At 41.6% G+C, this 21,233-nt stretch overlaps 2 long non-coding RNA genes across 3 annotated transcripts; one reads left to right on the top strand and one right to left on the bottom strand.

Annotated features, from left to right (window-relative positions):
- Positions 1 to 8,752: 8,752 nt before the first annotated feature.
- On the bottom strand, positions 8,753 to 9,923 carry LOC309478474. The gene is made up of 3 exons (XR_014199003.1): positions 9,651 to 9,923; positions 9,508 to 9,573; positions 8,753 to 9,428 (listed from the first exon to the last, which is right to left on the bottom strand). It is a non-coding gene; the product is annotated as an uncharacterized lncRNA (long non-coding RNA).
- A 135-nt stretch (positions 9,924 to 10,058) lies between these two features.
- Positions 10,059 to 21,233, top strand: LOC309478036. Of its 2 annotated transcripts, XR_014198773.1 has the most exons (4): positions 10,059 to 10,352; positions 17,707 to 17,830; positions 18,013 to 18,084; positions 18,599 to 21,233. It is a non-coding gene; the product is annotated as an uncharacterized lncRNA (long non-coding RNA). The 2 variants fall into 2 exon arrangements; XR_014198774.1 differs by lacking the exons at positions 10,059 to 10,352; positions 17,707 to 17,830 and adding an exon at positions 13,370 to 17,437.

A 21,233-nucleotide genomic window follows, 5' to 3' on the forward strand; every position in this document is an offset into this window, starting at 1 on the left:
ATGGCCTGTGACAAGGGGTTATCTGAATGTGAAAGTATGCATCTTTCAGATCCACCGTAAATAAAAAAACAATCCCCCGGGCGAACTTGCGCGAGGATATGTTTGGTAGTCAACATTTTGAAAGGCCGTCACATGAGAGCCTTGTTCAAATGTCTCAAATCTAGTATGGGTCTGAGACCGCCGTCTTTTTTCGGGACTAGAAAATAGCGGCTATAAAACCCCAAGTGTTTTAGCGCAGGGGGGACTAATTCTATCGCCCCTTTTGCTAACAGATTCTGTATTTCGGAGCGAAGCACGTGACCCACGCTGCTTCTCACCGAAGTCTCGATAACCACCTGAAACTTTGTGGGTCTGCGAGCGAATTGGAGCGAGTAGCCTCGCTTTATTGTGTTTATAACCCAACTCGACACACCGGGGATGGCTTGCCAGGCCAACGCCCGTGTGGCTAGGGTTTTACACATATTTTGGGACGGGCCGCCTAACACAGGGGGACCTGATACCCTTACATTGTGATTTGTGCACATACTGAGTGTTGGACTGACTGTACAGGCTTTTGCCTGGGGGAAAGTCAGTGTAACAACTGGGAGGGGGCCACCTAGTGAAGGGGGACCGTGAACCCGTGTGTTGTGTTTGTGAAACTCTTTTTGTGCTGTATGTGGGTCACCGTGAAAATGGCGTTAGTTTGTAGAGGCGCGCGCAGTGCAGCGGGCCTGTTCACAATAATAAAATCTCCAGCCGCCTGAGCTAAACAGGGAGCTGTGAGAAGCGTCATGGGTTTTTGAGCAGTGACTATCTGTGGTGGCGCACGCTTCGTAGCGGGCGCACTGACTGATAGTGTGCGGTATGAGTGGCGCGCGCTTGTAACGGGCCTAATGACTGATTTGAGAATGTTCCCAGCCACCTGTGAGCAGGGGCTGTGGGGGAACATTTATTACTCACTCTGTTTGAGCTGCTGTGAGAACAGCGATAGTTTGCTGCGGTGCGCGGTTTACAGCGGGCCCCTTGACTGCAGCTATAGCTCTGTTAGAATCGTTATTTAACATGACTAGCTGGCCATGCTTCGTCCAATTGCACTCATGCTGGGTTTAGATGGGGGGCGGGGTCAAACGTTGAGCCCCACCAACCCCTTTTTCGGACGTTGCCAAATAGGGTGAGTCACGCGGGGTCGGGGCCGGCGTGAGCTCGTTCGCTTTGGTGAAAAAATTCAGCGCAGCTGAGATTCGAGCTCGGGTCTCTGGCGCGAAAGTCTCAGAATCTACCACTGAGCCATTGGGGGGGATTGACAGAGAAGAGCTCTTATAGTACTTAGAATGGCGGCTTTTTCTCGCAGTGAGAGAGAACAGTTTCAGCGTGGTTGATTCCAGGCATGAAAACCGCGCTGTTGTGTCTGAATCACGGAGAAGGTTCTACGTGATGAACAGAATGTAAGGGAGCGGTAGCTCTCTTGTGTCGTAAAGAGAGATAGCCGTGTGCACATCTGACCGCGTGCTTCTTCCGTCGCTGTTCAATGAGGGAAGGAAGCGGGTGCGCCAATGAGCTAGCAGCGCGCCATTACACGTCAGAGCCTGTCAAGGGGGCGTGGCCTTAGCCTTTATTAGTCCCCGAAAACGCCATTTTAGCTGATTTTACTCCTTCAGCGACAACTTCACGTCTCTGAATCCTCTGCAAGCCTTCACCATCGAATCAAGCATCACATGGTTAGAGCGCGCCATTGGATATGCAGTTGCCGCAGCACAGCCAATGAGTGAGCCAGACACTCACTGTGCTAGCTGTGCAGCTGCAAATGCGTTTTACATTTTAGGCTTCAGTAAATCGAGGAAAATGAGTTTCCCCACTGCGTATAGCTAGGCAATACGAAGTGACCGTTCTCGAAAGGGAAGCACAGCCATTGTCTGGGTGCTGTGCTTTGGCGTATTTTTTGGACTCGATAGAAACGTATGAAAACGACAGGTGTCGTTATTGATGTATCCCAAGACCACTTTTGAGTCAGTCCAAAAGAATTCATTGACATTGGTAAGGTCAAGCTCTTCTCTGAGCATATTGCTTGTTTTGACTGATACAACGGCTGCCGTCAACTCTAATCTTGGTACTGTAGTAATCTTTAAAGGAGTAACCTGGGCTTTCCCAATGAGGAAAGTGCAATTAATCTCATCCTTCCCATTGATCATTCTCAGATAAAAACACTGACCATAACCACAGGTACTTGCATCAGAGAAATTATGTATTTCTGTTTTTACAATCTTTCCGAAATCAGCAGGCCCATAGCATCGTGGCATGTCCACCTTTCCCAGATTGACAAAGTCATTCTGCCATTTCTCCCACCATGGGCAAAGAGCAAGGGAAAGTGGATCATCCCAGCCTGTTCCCTGGCGACACATTTCTTGTAGGATCCTCTTACCATTGAGAACATCGAGAGCTACAAAGCCCAAAGGATCATATATGGAGGCAACCGTTGACATTATGCCACGACGTGTTGTAGGTTGTCCTTTTAGTGGGATATGGAATTGGAAGCTATCACTCTGTATGTTCCAATGAATTCCCAGAGCTCTCTCAAGTGGCATGCCATTGAAGGTAAGATCCTTTGTTTCAAAGTTTACAGCACGTTCTGATGATGGTATGCTCTGCAGAACAGTGTTGTCATTTGATACAAACTTGTGAAGTCGAAGACCTTTTGCGCACAACTCCCGTGCTTCTTTTTCCAGCTGAATGGCCTTTTCCACTGTCTCAACACTTGTGACTCCATCATCAGCATAAAAGTCTCTTATGATGAACTGAGCAGCTAATGAGTGTGACTGACTATGCTCACTGGCTGGATATTTTAGTCCATAGTTTACGTTCATCATAAGAGACTTTTATGCTGATGATGGAGTCACAAGTGTTGAGACAGTGGAAAAGGCCATTCAGCTGGAAAAAGAAGCACGGGAGTTGTGCGCAAAAGGAGGTCTTCGACTTCACAAGTTTGTATCAAATGACAACACTGTTCTGCAGAGCATACCATCATCAGAACGTGCTGTAAACTTTGAAACAAAGGATCTTACCTTCAATGGCATGCCACTTGAGAGAGCTCTGGGAATTCATTGGAACATACAGAGTGATAGCTTCCAATTCCATATCCCACTAAAAGGACAACCTACAACACGTCGTGGCATAATGTCAACGGTTGCCTCCATATATGATCCTTTGGGCTTTGTAGCTCTCGATGTTCTCAATGGTAAGAGGATCCTACAAGAAATGTGTCGCCAGGGAACAGGCTGGGATGATCCACTTTCCCTTGCTCTTTGCCCATGGTGGGAGAAATGGCAGAATGACTTTGTCAATCTGGGAAAGGTGGACATGCCACGATGCTATGGGCCTGCTGATTTCGGAAAGATTGTAAAAACAGAAATACATAATTTCTCTGATGCAAGTACCTGTGGTTATGGTCAGTGTTTTTATCTGAGAATGATCAATGGGAAGGATGAGATTAATTGCACTTTCCTCATTGGGAAAGCCCAGGTTACTCCTGTAAAGATTACTACAGTACCAAGATTAGAGTTGACGGCAGCCGTTGTATCAGTCAAAACAAGCAATATGCTCAGAGAAGAGCTTGACCTTACCAATGTCAATGAATTCTTTTGGACTGACTCAAAAGTGGTCTTGGGATACATCAATAACGACACCTGTCGTTTTCATACGTTTCTATCGAGTCCAAAAAATACGCCAAAGCACAGCACCCAGACAATGGCTGTGCTTCCCTTTCGAGAACGGTCACTTCGTATTGCCTAGCTATACGCAGTGGGGAAACTCATTTTCCTCGATTTACTGAAGCCTAAAATGTAAAACGCATTTGCAGCTGCACAGCTAGCACAGTGAGTGTCTGGCTCACTCATTGGCTGTGCTGCGGCAACTGCATATCCAATGGCGCGCTCTAACCATGTGATGCTTGATTCGATGGTGAAGGCTTGCAGAGGATTCAGAGACGTGAAGTTGTCGCTGAAGGAGTAAAATCAGCTAAAATGGCGTTTTCGGGGACTAATAAAGGCTAAGGCCACGCCCCCTTGACAGGCTCTGACGTGTAATGGCGCGCTGCTAGCTCATTGGCGCACCCGCTTCCTTCCCTCATTGAACAGCGACGGAAGAAGCACGCGGTCAGATGTGCACACGGCTATCTCTCTTTACGACACAAGAGAGCTACCGCTCCCTTACATTCTGTTCATCACGTAGAACCTTCTCCGTGATTCAGACACAACAGCGCGGTTTTCATGCCTGGAATCAACCACGCTGAAACTGTTCTCTCTCACTGCGAGAAAAAGCCGCCATTCTAAGTACTATAAGAGCTCTTCTCTGTCAATCCCCCCCAATGGCTCAGTGGTAGATTCTGAGACTTTCGCGCCAGAGACCCGAGCTCGAATCTCAGCTGCGCTGAATTTTTTCACCAAAGCGAACGAGCTCACGCCGGCCCCGGCCCCGCGTGACTCACCCTATTTGGCAACGTCCGAAAAAGGGGTTGGTGGGGCTCAACGTTTGACCCCGCCCCCCATCTAAACCCAGCATGAGTGCAATTGGACGAAGCATGGCCAGCTAGTCATGTTAAATAACGATTCTAACAGAGCTATAGCTGCAGTCAAGGGGCCCGCTGTAAACCGCGCACCGCAGCAAACTATCGCTGTTCTCACAGCAGCTCAAACAGAGTGAGTAATAAATGTTCCCCCACAGCCCCTGCTCACAGGTGGCTGGGAACATTCTCAAATCAGTCATTAGGCCCGTTACAAGCGCGCGCCACTCATACCGCACACTATCAGTCAGTGCGCCCGCTACGAAGCGTGCGCCACCACAGATAGTCACTGCTCAAAAACCCATGACGCTTCTCACAGCTCCCTGTTTAGCTCAGGCGGCTGGAGATTTTATTATTGTGAACAGGCCCGCTGCACTGCGCGCGCCTCTACAAACTAACGCCGTTTTCACGGTGACCCACATACAGCACAAAAAGAGTTTCACAAACACAACACACGGGTTCACGGTCCCCCTTCACTAGGTGGCCCCCTCCCAGTTGTTACACTGACTTTCCCCCAGGCAAAAGCCTGTACAGTCAGTCCAACACTCAGTATGTGCACAAATCACAATGTAAGGGTATCAGGTCCCCCTGTGTTAGGCGGCCCGTCCCAAAATATGTGTAAAACCCTAGCCACACGGGCGTTGGCCTGGCAAGCCATCCCCGGTGTGTCGAGTTGGGTTATAAACACAATAAAGCGAGGCTACTCGCTCCAATTCGCTCGCAGACCCACAAAGTTTCAGGTGGTTATCGAGACTTCGGTGAGAAGCAGCGTGGGTCACGTGCTTCGCTCCGAAATACAGAATCTGTTAGCAAAAGGGGCGATAGAATTAGTCCCCCCTGCGCTAAAACACTTGGGGTTTTATAGCCGCTATTTTCTAGTCCCGAAAAAAGACGGCGGTCTCAGACCCATACTAGATTTGAGACATTTGAACAAGGCTCTCATGTGACGGCCTTTCAAAATGTTGACTACCAAACATATCCTCGCGCAAGTTCGCCCGGGGGATTGTTTTTTTATTTACGGTGGATCTGAAAGATGCATACTTTCACATTCAGATAACCCCTTGTCACAGGCCATTCTTGAGATTCGCCTTAGAGGGGCAGGCTTATCAGTACACCGTTCTGCCGTTCGGTCTGTCCCAAGCACCCCGTGCATTTACGAAGTGCATGGATGCAGCGCTCTCTCCTCTGAGGCATCAGGGAGTGCGTGTGCTAAATTATCTCGACGACAGAAACCTGGCTAAAACCAAACGATTACATTACTTTAAATGAGTCCACCCCACAAGAGAGAGAGTATAGAGGCATTATTTATTAAAGAAGACAGATGTACATTCATCACTTTTAAAACGTCAATGAAATAAGTTAAAATTGCATCTTTCTCTAAAAAGAGTTATTAAAAAATGAGTTAGTGTTATTTTAAGACGTTAAAACATTAAAAATGTAATGTTCAGTCATTTACAAAAATATCTTTTTTTTTAAAAATGTTGATTTGTAAAACTTTTACATAAAACACAAACTAGTTTAAAAAGCCTTACGTTTTACATACCATTGTTAAAGGACTGAGAGTTTAAAGATATATGTGTTTTCCTTGTGCTGGAGTAGTGTAAAAGAACGTCCACACCAGTGGCGGCTGCTGGTCTTTCAAAGAGGGGAAGCTCATTTTCGGCCTACATCATAAAAATTATTCATTTATTTATACGTAAATTCTACGTTCCTTTTCAAGAAAATGCTCTGTGAAAAATGAATGTAATAATATAATAAAGGTATAAATAATAATATAATAAAGTATAATAATAATGCTACTAATAATAAGATATTTTTTAAATTATTTTAATAATTATTTTTGAATTATTACTAATAATAATAATATAAAAAATATAATAAGTAATAATATAATAAAGGTATAAATGTATAATTGTGTGAAATGTATTATGAAAATTGGCTAGCAATTTCGACAAGCAAATACCAAGAAATAGGTTGCGGCAGTTTGTCTTTGAAAAATCCGCGATGGGACTGAGCCGAACAGCTTCAACATCAGCGACTTTTTATTGTATGAAATCGCTGTCAATCAAAAGGAGACGCAGCCTTTCGACAGACCCTCCAATCTTCACGCGGAAGCCCGGAGTCCAGGCCAGCCCACTCCCCGTTCACCCCCAGAGAAGCTGAGCTTCCATGGGCGGGACATAATCGCAGCATTTATCCAATGACCGTCTAGTTTTGAAGCGCTAAAAAAAACTGTTCGAAGCAGCTCCATTGAAGTCAATGGAAGCTGGGCTTCAACAGGGAAATGCACTGTGACGCTACGGGAATGTATGAGAAGGAAATCGAGTCAGCCGACCTATGTAACTGATTCTGAACAAACTCGTCTTTGAGATGAACGTTTTCTAACGCATTTTTAGTCAATAAAATGTTAATACAATAGAACATATTTGACCATTCATTTTTTGACATTATAGGGGAAGCCGAGCTTCCCTTGCAGTCTTAAAGAAATCGCCACTGGTCCACACATTCCGGAGGTCTGAGAGGAATGACAGTTTCTGAAGGTTGCAGAGAGACACACGCAAGCCCCACCCCTATTCCCTCCCACAACAGATGATCCGTGGGAAAACCCCACAGCCCTCTCCACTTCCCAAATAGAAAAAGCGTCTGGTCACTTCGCTGTCCGAACTTAAATGACCACAGAAAGACGGTGCAGTGGCCCGAACAGACCACACCCCCTAACACACCCCTCTCAAAGCTGAGAGGTCAATTTCGATTTAAGGGTGTCCCTAAAAAATGACATCACTCACGGGGAATTCCCCCTCCCTCTATGACAGTCACATGAGCTGTTTAAAAAGGAGCGCAAACATGACAAGAGATACTTGTGGTTTTATTCAAGTAGAACACTATGGCTACGTCAGACCCCAAAACACCTGAAAGAAACATTGATGAAGCTATGGAGGATTTGACCTTAGTGCCGCGGAAAAAACATGGACCGTTTAACGCGATTTCTCCACGAGCCGGCAAATACGGCTGACTGTACAAATACTTTTCACTTGTCTGGAGGACGTGCGTGTACATATGATTTTGACAAAAACAATCGTGAAGTCAGATTGGTTAATGGATAACGACGAGCGATTCACAACGAATACAACAGAGGATCCCGATTTGGTTTTAACGGAAATGGATTGGATTTTATTTTATACAGGAGTATGGAGAGATTTGAAAGATGATGGAAGTGAACCGGTTTTCATAGCAGAGTGGGCTGGATTAACCACGGGTACAAGAAACCGACTTCTCGCGGAATATATCCCAAAAATCACCCAGAGGATTACGTTTACATACTTTGCAGTGATTTTGGAACGGATGTACCCGACTGTTCGTGGCCTATTTCTGAGGATGAGCATTTAAAATAGCTTACTACGATTTTAAATTCATGTTTCAATGGAAGGTTTACCTGTGTTGGAACCGATTTTTTCTAAAATCACGTAGCTTTTTTAAATGGAGCGACACATTTGGATCTGTTGGTGGATACGCACCAATAGGATTACCGGCTGCAACGAATGGATACCCACAGAAAAGCATCGATTGGCTGAATACATTTTGTGATTATTTAATCCTTTCTATGTAAAGTACTTTGAATTGCCAGTGTATAAAATGTGCTATATTAATAAACTTGCTATGCCTTGCTTCGCCTATGTCACAGGAGAAATTATATTTAATTTACAACTCTATGCTCTCATACAGGCTAGAATTGGCTCACACTCACACAAACACTGTATGTGCACAAATCACAATGTAAGGGTATCAGGTCCCCCTGTGTTAGGCCCAAAATATGTGTAAAACCCTAGCCTTGTCCTAGCAAGCAATCCCCGGTGTGTCGAGTTGGGTTATAGACACAATAAAGCGAGGCTACTCGCTCGCAGACCCCCAAGGTTTCAGGCGGTTATCGAGACTTCGGTGAGAAGCAGCGTGGGTCACATGCTTCGCTCCGAAATACAGAATCTGTTAGCAAAAGGAGCGATAGTCAAGTCATCTTCATTTATATAGCGCTTTTAACAATGTAGATTGTTTCAAAGCAGCTTTACAAATGTTACCAAGGGGTGCTGTTCCTTTAAACCAGGGGGGGAGGGGACAAAAAGAATAACTACAATGTACTCACAAAAATAAGCAGATTTATTGACACAAACCAATAGGACAATATATATGTCAAATCAAAGAAAAGAAAATACATTGTAGAACAAAAAAACTCATTCCCCCTCGAAGGATATTAATGACCAGCCAACCTCCTATGAACCCCAATACAATCCCAATTTTGTCACACAAAACAACTCAAAATAAAAAAACAAAGTAAATGACACAAACAGAAATAGTATTAATTGAAAGTAAACCATACTCAAACCATCACACAAAAAAAGAAATTCCACTGCAAGCTTAAATCTCATGCAAATAAATAGTTAATGTGCTTTAAAGCATCAGTATAGTACAGAGAGTACAAGAGTTGGCTGGCAACACGAGGCTGGGAAGTGACATACAAACAAGGAAAAAAAATAAAAAGGAAAACACCCCACTAGCCAGTACGAGTCACAACATCCATACACATTGCGCTGGAGGCATACAGCGCGCACATATCGGTACTGGCTAGATGGGGAAATCAAAACAAAAACTCACGAGGAACAGCGATCAACTAAACCTAATACAAAAAAACAAAAACATGATTAGCAATACAAATTAGCAATACACAAAAAGATCACCACAAAACGTATTTATTTAATCTCATTAGAAAATAAAATCAAGACACATTCAAACACTGTATAAAAAACCTCAAATTACCTGCAACACAGCCACTAATCCTGGACTAACTTCCAAGATAGAAACGGGCGTGACCAACGGTCTACAAATCCACACCGTTTGGCGTCTATATTAAAAACAATTCCCTAATTAAATAAAAGTCTTCATAAATATGAAACACAGCGATCACTATTTATTTAGCCTACCTGCTCACCAAACCGTTCATGCACAAACCAACATGGACCTGTCACCGGACCGCACAATGTTTGTGTCTGCATTAAAAACATCTAATTCAGTGAAAAAAGCTTTGTAAATATAAAACAAAAGTGTCAACATTTGCTTGGCCTACCTTCTCAACCAGACCACGTCTGTGCACCAACACACAAGGAACGGCTACCAAACAGCACAATTCCACACAACAGATTGGACTTCCTCTCTAGGCCTCTTCTTCTTTTTCGTTTTTATTGGCAGCTCGCTTCTCAGATAGAGCATTACCGCCATCTACTGTGGGCAATGAATCAGAGACTTGTATTTTCCCTCATCCCATACTATTCAGAACCTGGCCTTTCGATGTTGCTGCGTGTTCAGCTCCTCCATCTACAGCCCAGGATCTTCCAGACTAGGGACGAGGGATCTCTCTAGGCCTCCCTAGAGGTGCCTGCTTAAATACCCTCTACCTACCTGGCCACGCCCTCCACTAATTACCATCTCACCGGCTACACAGAGATAAACGTATAATTTAAGGTAACAGAGATTGTTTTGGCTTTATAGTGGTTCTTTTATAAAGTTATTTTCCAGCTAAAGTTAGTTTTGATTGATTCGCTTCCGTTTGCAACGACACGTAGCTTGTCTGGCTTTTTTGAATGGTAGATGCCATGATGAGGTATGTACCACTTTTCACCATCAGTTCCATCATCATTCACTGTTTCTACATCACCTCTGTTAATGATGTCATTCATATAAGTAATGTAGTCTGTCTTGTGTTTCTCGTTTCTACAGAACTTCTTGTTCAAATGATTGAGTCTGACCTTGGCAAGCTCTCTGTCGTCAGGTAAGTCAAGTCAAGTCAAGTCAAGTTTATTTGTGTAGCGCTTTTCACAATACAGATTGTATCAAAGCAGCTTCACAGTATTAAATTAAAATAATACAACAAAGTTTGTTTCAAGAGGAATTTATTGATTGATAAAATTAAATTAAATATCCCCAAAATATCCCCAACTGAGCAAGCCAAAGGCAACAGTGGCAAGGAACCAAAAAACTCCATCAAGTGACCTAATGGTGTCCTAAAACTCCATCCGGTGACCTAATGGAGAAAAAAAAACCTTGGGAGAACCCAGGCTCAGTCGGGGGCCAGTTCTCCTCTGGCATTTATGAGCTAGAGGCCGGATTGTAGTTTGAACTGTAGGATTATATGAATGCCTGGCTGAAGAGATGCGACTTTAATCTAGTTTTAAACTGGGAGAGCGAGTCTGAGCAACGAACAGTATCAGGAAGACTATTCCAGAGTTTTGGAGCCAAATGTGAAAATGCTCTCCCTCCTTTGGTGGTTCTGGATATCCTAGGTATGACCAAAAGCCTTGAATTTAGTGATCTTAAAGAGCGCGATGCAGGGTGGGAATTATACCGCGGCCACGCGGCCATGGCCGCCGTTGCCCTACACTTTGGCCTTCATGCCCCGTGAAAAAAAAATCATCGTACGGCCACAGTGGCCTGTGTGCCCTGGCCCTGTCCAAGTTCCATGTATAAAGCGCCAGTGCGGCATAGTGGGCTTGCTTTGAATTACAGCGAGCCACCCAAGTAGTCTCTGAACTTCAATTAGTTCGTGGATTCGCGCAGGTGCAGTGTAGGGCTGGGCGATATATCGATATAAAAAAAATTTGCGCTGTGATCCTTGCTCCCCGCGCCTCCTTTTCCACTCTGCGTGCTGTTTAGAGCATATGTTATGAGAGGCGAATCATGACTACTTCAGAAAACCCAGCACAATAGGAACTACCAGGCAGTGACATAAGTGTACGCTGAGATAAAGTTTTTCACCTCAGAAAAACTGACTTTCTTGTCCTGTCAGCCGTTATCCTGTACTCGTAGCGCACACTCTTCAATTGCACGCGCAAATGCGACGGCGCGCGCGCTGTATCGCCTCACTGATCAAGTGCAAAAGAAACTACGAGCATACAACGCCGTTACGTTGTAAATTACACGAAATAAAAGTAATGCAGGTATGATTTTCATTCTATTCTATTCACCAGGAGCAGTTTCCATGTTTCATTAACAGTTATTGTTAATATTGTGTATTCACCATGGTCAGGCTTGGGAGGGTTACTTTAAAAATGTATTCCGTTACAGTTACAAATTACTTAATAAAAAAAGTATTCAGTAACGTAATCCAAGTACTATAATATGAAAGTAATGTAACTGATTACTTTTGGATTACTTCAAGGTCACGTATATAAATAAAGTCAAGCAAGAAGAAATATTATTTAAAAAAAAACATTAAAAAAAACTTTTATTTATTAAGAATTTGGTCCAGTGTACAATATTTGCAAAATATGAGGCCTGAATATATATTTATGTAAAGGGCTATACAGACATCTAGTGGCTAATGTATGGTATTACAGATTATTTTGTTTTATTTGTAACTAATTTTTTACAAAAAAAATAAAAACACAACATTTAAAATGTTTACACAATCTACATATTAGTTTATTTTAAAATAGGCCTACATGTTGACTAAAGCCGCGATCTTTCTTAATTTGCCTTACTGAACTTGGGGCGTTGGCAGTGGGAGTTCCCCTACGTTACCTAGACAGTGAACATCCCGTTAAGTGAGAAAAGATTAAGGACGGACATTTTGGGTACTAAAAAGGCTGTTCTCCTAATTTCTACAAAATAGCATCGGAATTTCCATGAATTAAAAGCGATTTTACCCGCAGGCAGCATCGTTTCTACTAGCAGCAGTGATTCACTCTGCGTCTGAGGAGATTGTAGACAGCTGTTATTTGCACATGCACCAGCGCGTGGCACACGTGAGTCATTACTGGCAACAGAACCAGGAACTACTGTATAATCAAGCAGCGCTTAATATAGTGTTATTATGCCAAAATACTTATTTATTTAGTTTTAAATTAAACCATTGTAATCCTGAAAGTATTCCCCCTTTTTTCAAAATGTAACTATAATCTGATTACAACGTTTTTTGACGTAACTGTAACGGATTACAGTTACTGGATTTTTGTATCCTGATTACATAACGCCGTTACATGTATTCCGTTACTCCCCAACCCTGACCATGGTAACTGTCCTTTCCATATTAACCCCAAAATGCCACTATTTTTTCTTTGTGTTATTTTTTATATTTTTAAATTACTGTAGTGGCTCATACCAACATTGTATTAACAAAAACTAGTTTGGGACTGCTATTTAATAGCTTTAGCATAGGCCTAATGTTTATTTATTAGTACTAGTCTTTACTATTAGTCATATTCTTACAATTTATGTTATATATATATATATATATATATATATATATATATAGATATGTATATGTATGTATGTATATAGGCAAATTATAACATGTTTACACAAAATTTGTTTATAGCCTATATTGAATGTAAACTTTGATAATCATAATTAATAACTCACATTCTCACATGATATAGAGGACTGAATGAATATTTTGAATGCTTTTATTGGCATTTGTGTTGTTTCTGAATGCTTTTATTGGCATTTGTGGTGTTTCTGAATGATTTTATTGGCATTTATGTTGTTTCTATTGTTGTGTGAGGGTGTATACCTTCTGGATGTAATGGCGCTCTCTCTCTCTCCCTCTCTCTCTCTCTCTCTCTCTCTCTCTCTCTCATTAAAATTTTTTTTTTATTATTAAAAAAAGTCATAATCCATGTCTTATTCCAAATTAGGATGTTATGGTATCAATCTGAATGGGAAAACCATCGAATTGTACTCAATGGCCTTTGTGCCCTGTCATATGGCCTTGGTGCCCCCCCAAAAAAAGAAAAGGTGGAGGCCAAATGGCCTTGCCCCTAAAATTACATAATTCCCACCCTGGCGCGATGGATTATAGGGTGATAGAAGATCCGTTAAATAGACTGGAGCTAAGCCGTTTAGGGCTTTATAAGTCAGTAGCAATATCTTATAATTAATACGGAGCTTTATAGGTAACCAATGCAGTGATGATAAAATCGGTGTTATATGATCATATTTTCTTGATCTCGTAAGAACTCTAGCGGCGGCATTTTGGACTAACTGTAGTTTGTTTATTGAGGATGCAGGACAACCAGCTAATAAAGCATTACAGTAATCCAGTCTCGAGGTCATGAATGCATGAACTAACTTTTCTGCATCAGAAACTGATAGCATATTACGTAGCTTAGCAATGTTTCTAAGGTGGAAAAAGGCTGTTTTTGTAACATATGAAATATGATTTTCAAAAGACAGGTTGCAATCGAGTATAACACCCAGGTCTTTTACTGTAGAGGATAAAGTAACAGGACATCCTATGATGTTAAAGTTGTATTGTGCAAGGTTTTATGGGCGGTTTTTTGAACCGATAAGTATTACCTCTGTCTTGTCTGGATTTAATAAAAGAAAATTACGCGTCATCCAATCTTTTATATCTTTAACACACTCTGTCAATTTGCGTTTTCCTCCGGCCGTGATGAAATATATATTTGAGTGTCATCAGCATAACAATGGAAACTAATTCCATGTTTCCTTATAATATTTCCAAGTGGCATCATATATATTGAAAATAACAGAGGGCCTAATACAGATCCCTGCGGCACTCCATAGTTTACTGGAGTTATGATCGATTTTTCTCCATTTAAATAGACAAAATGGTAGCGGTCAGATAGGTATGATTTGAACCAGCTTAGTGCTTGTCCTTGAACACCAGTATAATTTTGTAGTCGATCTAAGAGTATTGTGTGATCTATAGTATCGAACGCAGCACTAAGATCAAGTAAAACTAGTATTGAGATACAGCCTTGGTCAGAAGCTAAACGTAAATCATTTGTGATTTTAACGAGCACAGTTTCAGTGCTATGATGCGGTCTGAATCCAGACTGAAACTTTTCATAGATATCATTTTGTTGCAAGAAAGAGCCCAGTTGAGCGGACACCACTTTTTCTAATATTTTAGACATAAATGGAAGATTTGAAATGGGTCTATAATTTGCTAGATTATTATGATCTAATTGTGGTTTCTTAATGAGAGGTTTTATAACTGCCAGTTTAAATGTTCTTGGAACATGACCTAAAGATAAAGACGAGTTAATAATATTGAGGAGAGGCTCTTCCACTACAGGTAACACTTCTTTCAGTAGTTTAGTTGGTATAGGGTCTAATAAACATGTTGTTGTTTTAGATGAAGTGATAAGTTTATTTAACTCTTTTTGTTCTATAGTTGTAAAGCACTGTAATTGTTCTTGCGGGGTGATAATTGAAGCTGAATTAGAAGGCGCGATTGAAGATTGAACGTTTACAATTGTGGTTCTGATGCTTTCTATTTTCTCAGTGAAGAAGTTCATGAAATCATTACTACTGAACTGTAACGGGATATTTTGTCCGGGTGACGTCTGTTTATTTGTTAGTCTATCCACGGTGTTAAATAGAAACCTTGGATTGTTTTGGTTGTTTTCTATTAGTTTGCGGAGGTGCTCAGCCCTGGCCGCTTTTAGGGCCTTTTTATAACGTGACATACTGTCTTTCCACGCGATTCTAAAGACCTCTAAATTAGTTTGTTTCCATTTACGCTCTAAAATACGGGTTTCTCTCTTTAAAACATGCGTAGTATTGTTATACCATGGTGCTTTATTTTTCTCTCTGACCTTTTTTAATTTAATAGGTGCAACCACATCCAATGTTCTAGAGAGAATGGTGCTCATAGTGCTAGTTAGTTCTTCTAGTTCATCTGTTTGTTTGGGTTCAGGCAGCAGCTGAGACAGATTAGATAAGCAATTTGAGAAATTATCTATGGTGGATGGGAGGATTGTTCTGCCTGGTTGATAACGCGACGCCGCATGACATATTACAGCAGTACGTAATATGCAAGTTACCATGTAGTGATCAGTGACTTCATCACTTTGTGGAATGATATCTATATCGGTTGGATCGGTTCCGTGTGATATAATTAAATCGAGTGTATGATTAAGACGATGAGTTGGTCCGGTGACGTTTTTCTTGACCCCAAATGAATTTAATAAATCTGTAAACGCAGCTCCTAACGCATCATTTGGATTATCTACGTGTATGTTAAAATCTCCAACAATTAATGCTTTATCGACATTGACTAATAGGTCTGAGAGAAAATCTGCAAACTCTTTTAGGAAATCAGCGTAAGGCCCTGGCGGTCTATATACGGTAGCCAAGGCTAGAGATAATAGGGATGTTTTTCTAACATCTAAGAGCGTAACATTTAGTACAAGTACTTCAAATGAAATAAACGTATTACCCGTTTTCTGAGTAACATTTAGAATATCTCTATAAATGGTTGCAACACCTCCGCCACGACCAATCAGACGGGGCTCATGCTTATAACAGTATCCAGGAGGAGTAGACTCATTAATACCGAAATAATCATTTGGTTTAAGCCAGGTTTCAGTAAGGCAAAGTACATCGAAGCTATTATCTGTGACTATTTCATTTACAATAACTGCCTTAGGTGTGAGTGATCTAATGTTTAGAAGACCTAGCTTTAGAAATAGTTTTTGTTTACTAATAGCAACATTTTCTGTTTTAATAACAATTAGATTTTTCCTAGATCCTGCATTAGATTTATTATTTGATCTCACTAAACGAGGAATAGACACGGTTTCTATGCAATGTTCTACACTAGTATTTATATCAGTTGAATTGGTGCAGCAGAGACTATGATTTGGACTTTTGGTTAGTCAAAGGGTATTTAACATTTTGGAGATGTTATCTGACAGAAGATCCGCTCCGAATCTGCTTGGGTGTAAGCCATCAGCACGGAAAAGCCTAGGACGCTCCCAAAACAGATTCCAATTATTTACAAAGAGCAGTTTCTGCTCATTGCACCATGACATTAACCATTCATTTAGCGCAAATAATCTGCTGAACTTTTCATGCCCTAATCGGTACGTGGGAAGCGGTCCTGACACAATGATCGTTGTTTCAGGCGATGTGCTGCGTACCGTATCGATTAGTTTCCTGAAGTCTTTCTTCAGAATCTCCGTCTGGCGCAGCCTGATGTCGTTCACTCCCGCGTGCCGGACCACAGTTCCGACGCGCTCGTCACCGTTCAGGATCTAGGGAACGCGAGCAGTGATTTCAGAAACACGAGCACCAGGAAAGCAGTGACTTTGCACCTTACTTTTACCTAACGTAGCGTGTACGTGCCGAACGATGGAATCGCCGATGATCACAGCATCGCGTTCTGTTTCGCGAAGACGGGAGAAGCGGTTTTGTGTGGATAACTCGAAAACCGGGAGGGTCGGAGAAAGTCTTGGTCTAAACCTGACTCGCGTCTTCCGCTGCGGAACCACCCAGGCTTCGTGGTGGCGTGTTGGAGCCGGAGTGAACGAGACCATGGCTGATTGCGACCGATGCTGAGGAACGCACGGAGTAGACGCGGTCGGAGTCAGCGGGTTAGTAACGTTAAACACTGATTTGTGTGCATCGGCGCGTGATGTTTCAAGAGCCAAACACCGGTCTCTCAGCTCGGCCTGTCTCAATAAAAGGTCGTGGATCTGTTTCTCAACAGCTTCCAGCTCAGACTGCAGTGCGTGCAGCTCAAGTGTGTCCTCACCTGCACCAAAAGGTAGACTACTTACATCTGATATATTCGCCATTTTAACAGATGGACAGTGAGTTAGCAACGAAGCTACCAGTGATGCTATCAATATTAATACTAATTTATGACTGAAGTCTTGGATATAATCGTTTTTTTTTTTTTTGTGGTAGGGGTGTAGAGTAGACGCACGATAGTATGGCCGTTATTTGAACGGAAGAGGCATTTGTGTGTTTATTGTCTGTATTTTTGTATTGTATTGTTGTATGTGCACCATGTCGGAAAACCACTCAAGTGTCTTTGAAGATCCCAGTGAGGTCAGGGGTCATATGGCTGCTGGAATAAGCAAGGCTCTTCTCCGTGAGGCCAGGGTGAGATAAATTTTGATCAACTTACACCCATGTCTATGAAAATCACTATTGGTATTACATATTGTTTGTTTGTTTGTTGTAGTTGCTGTTGAGGAATGATGTTCTAGACATTTATTGCACATTGGTAGTGTAGTATTTTATATTTTGTAGTTTTTGATTTGTGTTTTTTATTGTTTGTTACTTTGGAAAAAAGTGTCCATCAAGTAAACATAACCATAAGTTAGTCTGATATTCTATCAGAAAACATTAGTATTTTTATTTTCATATAGGCTGCAATGGCAATGGAAAGCCAAGTTCCCTCAAAAAAGAAAGAGGACTAAGAGAAAGAAAGCAGTCGCAAGCGCAGCGGCCACAAGTCACAGACGTGAGAAACATCAAAAAGCTGTGCATTAGGTCTGTTATTTATAGCACTGTTTTCATAGTTTAATAACGATAATTCTCTAAATGTTGGTGGGTGTACAGATGGTTTGAGCTCACTTTGCCAGATGTATGATGGAATTTTGTGAATTTTCTAGACTAAAGTATATAATGCTTTAAGACCCTGATAGAATAGATAACCAAATGTACCTCTACAGCTTCCGAAGTTCGATTGAACACAGTGTCTGAGGAAGTCCCTCAGATAGAAGAAGAGCTGACTGCAAGCCTTGGTGAGTATGTCTGTATTATCCCTATGACTATATTTCCTATTCCTCCATATCAACAACTTTTCTAATGCCCTTGCTAAACTTTTCCTTGATTCATTGTTGCTGATGTCTCAAACTTCTTCTCCACGTAATCTACATTTAAAGTGTTTTGTGATGGTATTTTGTTGTTGTAGACAGAACATGTGCATTATATTCAGATTTTTGACAATTCTGCACTCAGTGCTTTGCTTTTGCAGAGTAGTTCATTCTTGCCTAGTTTGGAAGTGATAGACACTCCAACTCTTCATTTCAAACGGGTCTATTATCGGAAGCATATTACATGGTTTGTGATACCATGAGAAAGTCCAAATACATCACACCAACATTGAATGGTAGTGTGTGGCATGGTTAAAGTCAGATTTGAAGTCATAATTATTATCGTACCATTCAGTATTAAGTATTTTTTATCTCTTGTGCCTTCACTCAATCGAAGGGTTGTTTAACAGTTATTTTTTTATTTTTTATTTTTTATTTTCAGAAACATGTCTTCAAGAGTCGAGGGACACTCTTGACTCAGTTGAGGTTAATGTGGCAGCAGAAAGAACAGCATGGACGCAGCGGCAGCTACACGCTGATACGAGGGCAAAAGCAGCAAGGCCAGTGCTACTCGATGCTAAACTGTCCGCTGAAAGAGACCTCAACCAGAAACGCCACAGGTGCGGTGCTGGAGAGGCAGTAATAAGGGTATCTGCATTGTGTGCCACTGGACATGGAGTTTCTATGTGGAGGATGCGACATGGAGGCTCACAAACAGAATGTGTTCCACGTAGGGCTGTCACTTTTGTGAAAAAATCCTGTTTGATTTTTTAGACATAAGTGTTCAATGAATCGATAGTAAAAATCAATTTTCCATGTCTAAAGACAAACGCCAAATATAGGCAAATCCACGGACAACTAACAGGCGTTAGGACGAACGTAAAGAGGGCGCTGGAGACACGCACAAGTCAGCAATATTCCTAATGATTTATTGGCGTGAAGTTTCGTGCACAATGACAAACAGGAGTGCAACATTCTCGAAAAACAATAAGCAGAGTGGACTGCCATAACATCAATGAGAAACATCACTGCAGGATTCAGCATGGCTGAGTTTACCATTAGAAATGTCAAACAAATTTCTCCTACGTAGGCGATTGTAGACCGTAGACCGAATCTGTGTCTGTGTCTGTATGCATGAGACTGTCTGAATACCGGCAGAATTCACAGTTTTGTAGTAAAAAGAGACATATTATGCAGAAGTATAATCTTCTGTTATGTGTGTTTGTCAGAGTTGCTGTGTGACGGGCGTTCGCTGCGGGCGTATCGTGACGAGCTGGACGCGCTCCGAGAAAAGACCGTTAAAATCGATTCCCTATTTTCGTTTTCGAAACTTGTGTTGGTTGGTCCGATCGATTGTGCAATTGATTTTAAACGTAAAGTGACAGCCCTAGTTCCACGACAGGAAGGCACTATTCCACGGCGACCTGGAGCCTGTTCCCCCCACAAAGGCTGTGGTGACGGGTGAAAATGGCCAGACTCACTTTTGTGAGCAGGGTGTGTTCATTCAACAATTTCTGTTGACTAGTAAAGAGTAATTCCACAAATATTCTTTGTTGATGGACTTTGTCAATGGAAAAGGTTTAAACTCTTAATTTGAATCACTCTTTGACTGAAGAAATTGTTTTTGTTTGTCTTTTGACTATGAAACGTGCTATTACTAAGAAAACAGTGATAATGACATATGGTAGAGTGGTCTATTTTGTAGATGTTGGTTTTGAATCACTAGTATGACAAGTATAGATACACCCTCTCGATTGAGGACAAATGTAACAACCTCTTTGCATTGCAGTTTGTCAGTTGCCCTTGCCCGCACGTAGGGCAATATGTGGCAAGCATATTTCTGTGGTCACCATGAATGGTAAGTGTGGAAAGTCCTGCTTTTTGTTTTGTCGTACCGCAGAAGTTAACAACTGCAATCAAGGCAAAGCTTTTCTCTTGACCAAATGTTAATACCATATCAAATACTACAATGAATGAATAATGGACAGTTGTCCACAGGAGTTGGAAAAAGTTGATTCTGTGAAACACGTTTAATGTGTCTCTTTTGTCACAGGACGATATGATGTCTGTTTGCCCCGTAAAGTTTGTCCTGCCTGCCTTGAGGAATGGACCCCAGGGGTGAAAGAGCGTCACGGTTCACTCTCTCTGCCTGTTTGTCGTTAGCCGCGTTTCCATTACACTTCAAAATTGCGCAAATTGAAAATACGACCAATGGAAACACGTCAATTTCTCATTTATCGCAAAAAAGTTTTTACGCTCGCATGAGGGGGGTTTTCAGGCAATTCGAAAAATAAATATTTCGCAAAATGCAATGGAAACAGTTTTTGCACATTTACAGTCACCTGACGTAGATGACGCGGTGTGTTTGGACAGAATACGAGACAGACTTCTTTATTAAATTCATATAAGACAAAAGAATTACAGGAATAATGGATTCTAAACCTCAAATAAATGCCACAATCAAGACCTCGAAGCAGATCTGAGGGAGAAACACCCAGAAACTCCTCATATGAGCCGCTCACAAGTATAATAAGGGTCGTTCCTCACCATTAATGCTTGGAAAACACACATACATCTCCTTCGATTAATAATAATGGCTAGTGCAGTGGCTGGGATATAGTACATTAACCTACCAACGTCCGTTACCTTGGTTTTTGAAATTATTTTACTCATCACGAGAGGAAAATATGAAGTTTTAGTCGCACAACATCAGTTAATGAAAACGACGTCATTTCGCAATAGTTTTTTGTCGACATTTAGAAAAAATTGCAAAAGTTTTGTGCAAATCTGTAATGGAAACGCGCCTAGTGTGTGTGTGTGTGTCAGTGTGATTGCCAGTCACCGTAATTAACAGCGCCAGCTGTTGCCTATCAGTCATCCCAATTTGGGCCATTCTACAGAATTGGTGCAAACTGCTGTCCCTCATCCAAAAAACACATTTGAAACGCATTTAATTATTAAAATCTTAGATGTTTACTAAGATCCTTCAATTATCTATTGAAACCCACAATAATATTTAAGATATCAGTAAGCTTTATATATATAAAATCATCATTTATGGGCTACTTTCAATTAGG

This window comes from Leuciscus leuciscus (assembly GCF_965113295.1).
Source record: "Leuciscus leuciscus genome assembly, chromosome: 16".
Lineage (NCBI taxonomy): Eukaryota > Metazoa > Chordata > Actinopteri > Cypriniformes > Leuciscidae > Leuciscus > Leuciscus leuciscus.